This window comes from Pongo abelii, chromosome 5 (assembly GCF_028885655.2).
Source record: "Pongo abelii isolate AG06213 chromosome 5, NHGRI_mPonAbe1-v2.0_pri, whole genome shotgun sequence".
NCBI classification, from domain to species: Eukaryota; Metazoa; Chordata; class Mammalia; order Primates; family Hominidae; genus Pongo; species Pongo abelii.
Genome location: NC_071990.2, coordinates 4,851,560 through 4,857,559, shown reverse-complemented (window position 1 = coordinate 4,857,559; position 6,000 = coordinate 4,851,560).

Below are 6,000 nucleotides of genomic sequence, written 5' to 3'. Positions count from 1 at the left end.
AGATTGAAGGTGTGTGAAGGGGCTGGTAGGCTGGGCTGGAGGGGGAATGGGGCCTCCAGCTCTCAGCAGGGCAACAGTGGAACCACCTGGATGGTGGGACAGAGAGGAGCTCACAGCTCGTCCTGGACCCCATCCCCAAAAGAAAATGTCCCACCTGCTCCTTCCAAGATGCAGGGGGGCTTTGTGCACAGGGCTTTGTGGGCTCTGTAGGAGTAAAGGTACCAAGTTTTTGCACCTCCCTGGAAATTCTCTGATAACTGCCACTGTATGCCCCGGTGTCAGCCGTCACCAGCCAGGATGAAGACTCATGCCCCAGGCCAGGTCCCAAACAAGCTTGTGGCTAAAGGAATTTCACATGTCTTTAGTCTCTCTCTGTCTAAAGTAAAGGCAAGAAGAGAGGCCCTTTGAAATATCTAGAAATATCTGAGCTAAATGTATGGGTAAGAATTCCTTTCACAAAATGCTATTTTTCAAAAGGAAGCAGGGTGTCTATTTTCACCAAGATGGATATTTCACAGCACTTTGGGATGTTCATAAACACTTTCTTGCCTTCATTTAGCCCAGGAAGCTGAAAAAGAGACAGAACTGAATGAATTTGCCTTGCTTATTCTTCCCTGAAAGATGGCAGACAGCAAGTTGCTGCTTAGCATAAACCCAAGACCTGTGTGATTAAATAATATATAACCATGGGGAGCCAGCAGGCACATGAATTGGTTTTCTAACAAGTGCACTTTCGGCCAAGAGGGTTAGCTGAGGTGCCTGCTCCCTCTCTGGAGCCAGACCAGCAGCCTCAGGGCTTTCAAATACAGCCACTGTCTGCCCCAGGCGTATTCAAGACAGAAAAAAAATGCACATTTAAAGGAGTCCAAATCTTATGTAAAAACAAGTCCACAGGTCCAGCTGGAATGGTCCTTCCAAAGAGGGAAAACATCAATTTAAATATTTGATTTGTATCCAAATCCATTTCATCAAAGACCTGGCACCCAGAACAGTCTGCCGACCCATCTGAGAAAGAACACAGATATTTCTGGTGTGCCTGAAAAGTAGCCTCAGCTCCCCAGGCCACCGGAGCCAAGAGCCAGAACCGGCTCTGAGTTTGGGGCATCAGATTACCCAGTCCCAGGATTACACACAGGCAAGTCCGGCTGAAACCGGAGTTGCCCCAACCCTTGCTTTATGTTGGCTTTGGGGCTTGAGCTTCCTCAGTCACAGCCAAACAGGGCCTGAGGCTGGGAGCTGGTGGGCTGGGAGCTGGGGCCTCCGGGAGAGCTGGGTCCAGCCCCTTGGTTCCAGCTTCCCTGTGCTTTCTGCCACTCTCTCTGGATCCTTCAGCGGCAGATTTTCGAGTGGTCCGGCCAAAGCCCAAGACAGACACTGAGTAATCGGCTGCAGTTTGCAAAGCCATTCCGTTTTGCAGCTGCTGTTTTCATTCAGAATTTTCTGGAATTCCAATCCTCCCCCACCGCCCTCCATGGTAGGTTTGTTTTTTTTTAAGTCTTCACACTTGGAAGGCACTTGGGCCTCTGAGGTGAGGACATGGGAAGGACTCGGATCTGCCTCCCCACTTTGGAAGGACACCCAAGACACAAAGGGACCGAAGGGAGGGTAAGATGGAGCGTCCCAGCTGCTTCTGGGAAAAGACCAGGCCACAGACCACGGGAGAGCAGGGAGCACCTCACATCACAGCACTGCTCGACACTCAGCTATCCACCTCGAAAGCAAGATGCCAATCATCAAAAAGCAGAGCACGAGAAACAGCCAAGTCATCAGACAGACAAATCTCCCTCCCTACCACGCCTGGCGCACAGTGGGTGCCCAATCAATGTCAGTTCAGTCGAATGAATGTTTTTGACAGGATCGCCTTCACTGAGTACCAACTTCCTAACTCTCTTTTCCTCCATTGGAATGGTCAAGTTATTTGTACTTCATGGGCTGTTCTGAGCAACTCTTCTGACACTTTTTAAAAAAAGACCATTAGGGATATTTTGTCTCAAATATTAAAAAATGCATGTCAAGGGGGAAAACTAACTCCATAGAAATCTTTCTTTAAAACAATTTATTTACTCATTATTTATTTATTTATTTGAGACAGTCTCGCTCTGTCACCCAGGCTGGAGTGCAGTGGTGTGATCTCAGCTCACTGCGACCTCTACCTCCTGGGTTCAAGCAATTCTCCTGCCTCAGCCTCCGAGTAGCTGGGATTATAGGCATGCACCACCACATCCAGCTAATTTTTGTATTTTTAGTAGAGATGGGGTTTCACCATGTCGGCCAGGCTGGTCCTGAACTCCTGACTTCAAGTGATCCACCCACCTTGGCCTCCCAAAGTGCTGGGATTACAGGCATGAGCCACCGTGCCTGGCCTAACGATTTATTTATTTAAATTGTGGTACAATACAATGGAAAATTTACCATCTTAACTATATTTATTTTTATTTTTTTGAGACAGTCTTCCTCTGTTGGCCCGGCCGAAGTGCAGTGGCGCGATCTCGGCTCAAGCAATCTTCCCACCTCAGTTTCCTGAGTAGCTGGGACTACAGGTGCGCACGACCATGCCCAAAAATATTTCGTGTTTTTAGTAGATACGGGGTTTCAGCATGTTGCCCAGGCTGGCGTGAACTCCTGGGCTCAAGCAATCCACCCACCTTGGCCTCCCACAGTGTACCATCTTAACCATTTTTCAGTGTGCATTTCAACAGTGTTAAGTGCCTTCACACTGCTGTGCAGCCATCGCCACCATCCATCTCCAGGTCCTTCCCATCGTCCCAAACTGAAATTCTGTCCCATTTAAAACTCACTTCTCACTCCTCCTCTCCCCGTCCCCTGGCAACCCCCATTTGTCTCTGTGAAATTCACTACTCTAGGAAACTCACATACGTACAAAAAATTGTTTTTTTAATTTAGAAAATATTTTGTGGCTAAGGAGAGAATTATCAGCTGAATCCACAGATTTGACATTTCTGTTCCATGAAGCCACCGTGACACAAGCTCTGGTGTTCCAGGGTGAACAGTTCTTCCTTTGGTCACTATTCCTGAGGGAGTGAGAGTCAGGATGCATCAGAGTTGGATACAGTCTCTGGGCAGGCTCCACGCTCTCCTGGAGATTTAACTCAGTGTGCTCGATGTGGGCCAACCTGGACCCCAGGCGGACACGGATGCTCGGCCAGTGGCTCTGTGACCCAACCTTTCATTCCTTCCCTCCCTCAGTCCATGCTTCCCTCAGCCTGTGCCCTGCTCAAGTCCCTCCTGAGCCTGGAGACTCCTTCTCCATCCAGCTGCTGCCCACAGTCAGCTCCTGGGCTGCCCCATGTCCCCCCACTCCCTCCAGGCCTGTAGCCGGCTCCTTTCCTCTCCCCTTGTTTGTATCGAGCACATCAATGACTTCCCAATGCCAAGTCCAGCAGGCCTGTTATAGGCTGAATTATGTCCCCCCAAAATTCACTGTTGAAGTCCTAACCTCTAGCGTCTCAGAATGTGACTGTATTTGGAGGCTCCTTACAGCGGTGATTAAGTTAGGGTGAGGCTATCAGAGTGGCCCCTAATCCAATAGAATTGGTGTCCTCATAAGAAGAGGAAATTTGGACATAGACAACACACAGGAGATTGAGACCATCCTGGCCAACATGGCGAAACCCCATCTCTACTAAAAATACAAAAATTAGCTGGGTGTGGTGGTGCATGCCTGTAATCCCAGCTACTCAGGAGGCTGAGGCATGAGAATCACTTGAACCCGGGAGGTGGAGGTTTCAGTGTGCCTAGATCTCAACACTGCACTCCAGCCTGGGTGACAGAGTGAGACTCTGTCTCAAAAAAAAAAATATATATATATATATGTATATATATATATATATATGTGTGTGTATATATATATGTATATATATATATATATATGTGTGTGTATATATATATATATATAGAAAGAGAGAGAGAGAGAGAGAGAGAGAGAGAGAAGTGTAATATATATACAGAAAAGCTACCAACCCTGAGTACACCTTGATGAATTGTCACAAAGTAGGCACACCTGGGACACCAGACCCAAATCAAGAAAGAGAATATTACCAGAGCCTCCCTCCCCAGAAGCACCATTCCCCAAAGCACTAAGCAGCTCACTGACTCTTAACGCCATAGTTAGTTTGGCCTGGGTTTTAACCTTGTCTGATGTAATCATGCGGTATGAATTCCTCTGTATCTGGCTTCTTTTGTTCAACATGTTGGTGAGATTCATCAGCTGGGTTTAGCAGTTGCTAATCTACTTTCATTACCATAAGAATTCATTTATAAGTATATTAAAATGTATTTAGGCATTCTCCTGCGTTTTTTTTCAATTAACTTATTATTGTTATTTTTTTAGAGACAGGAGCTTGCTCTGTCACCTAGGCTGGAGTGCAGTGGTGAATCATAATGCACTGCAGCCTCTGACTCTTGGGCTCAAGTGATTCTCCTGCCTCAGCTTCCCAAGTAGCTAGGACCACAGGTGTGCACCACAACACCCAGCTAATTTTTAAATTTTTTTGTAGAGATGGGGATCTTACTATGTTGCCCAGACTGGTCTTGAACTCCTGGGCTCAAATGATTGTCCTCCCGAAGTGCTGGGATTACAGGTGTGAGCCACAGCTCCTGGCCAGCCATTCTCCTGCTGATGGACATTTACACATCACTGGTGAACATGTTTTCACATTTCTTTTGGGGCTATGCCTAGGAGTGGCATTTCTGGGTACTAGAATATGCTGGTGTTAGTAGATACTGCCAAAGAGTTTTCCCAAGTGGTTGCGCTATTTTACATTCTCACCAGCAGTGTATGAGCATTTCAGTTACCTCATATTTCTCCCAGCACTTGGTATTAACAATCCTTACAGTTTTAGCCATTCTGGTAGGTGAGTATTGGTTTCTCACTGTGGTTTTAATTTACTTGATGCCTTATGAGGTTGAGCATTTTTAATTTTCTTCTTGGCCAATTGCATCATTTTCTTCTTTCTTTTTTCCTTCCCTTCCCTTTCCTTCCTTTTTTTATTTTTTCTTTCTTTTGTGAAGCAGCAGTTAATTTCTTTTTACGATTAATTAAATTATTTTATTATTTGTAACTCTGGAGATATATATATATATATGAACATAAAATTTACCATTTTTACTTTTTTTTTTTGAGATGGGGGTCTTGCTATGTTGCCCAGGCTGTCTTTGAACCCCTGGGCTCAAGTGATCCTCCTGCCTCAGCCACTTGAGTAGCTTGGATTGCAGGCATGAGCCACTGTACCAAGCTCCCATTTTTACCAGTGTGCAGCTTGGTGACATTAGCTACATTCACGTTGATATGCCACCATCACTGCCATCCATTTCTAGCTGTTTATTTCTTTGGCTTTTTTTTTTCTATTGAATCATCAACTTTTTCTTGCTAGTTTGTAGAAATTCTTTATATATTCCAGATATGGGTCTTTTAGCTACTGTATATGCCTTTTTACTCTCTCACTGATGAAAAGAAATTCTTAATTTTACTATCATCTAATGTACCAATCTTTTTCTTTTGGGTTAGTGATTTTTGTGTCCTGTTGAAGAAATATTTATGTACCTCTTACTGAGCTTTTAAAATCTACATCTGCCTACTAAGCTCTACTCTTCTGATTTTTGTTTTTTCCATAATCCCAATAAATTTCTTGTATAAGCCCTTCAGTGTTCTGATGCCTACATTGTGCTAGGAAATGAACCAGGCACCATCATGGATGTTCTCTCCTATTTTGTGGGAAAATTGTCTTCATCATGATTTGCCCAAGCCAGAACACCACGTGTAAACTGGACAATTTCCATGGCTCCCCAACATCTGGAACCCTTCCTGAATCAGAGGGGGATCGGATTGATGCCGGAGTGGGGTCAGGGGAGTGCCCATTCCCAGCTCCATCTGCATCCCACAGGTGCGGGACTTGGAGAATGGAGGTTTGGTGTCCTTGAGCAGAGCCAGGCCAGGGCTGTGGTTCTGCAAACAGACTGAGGACACAGATGAGTCTGTTT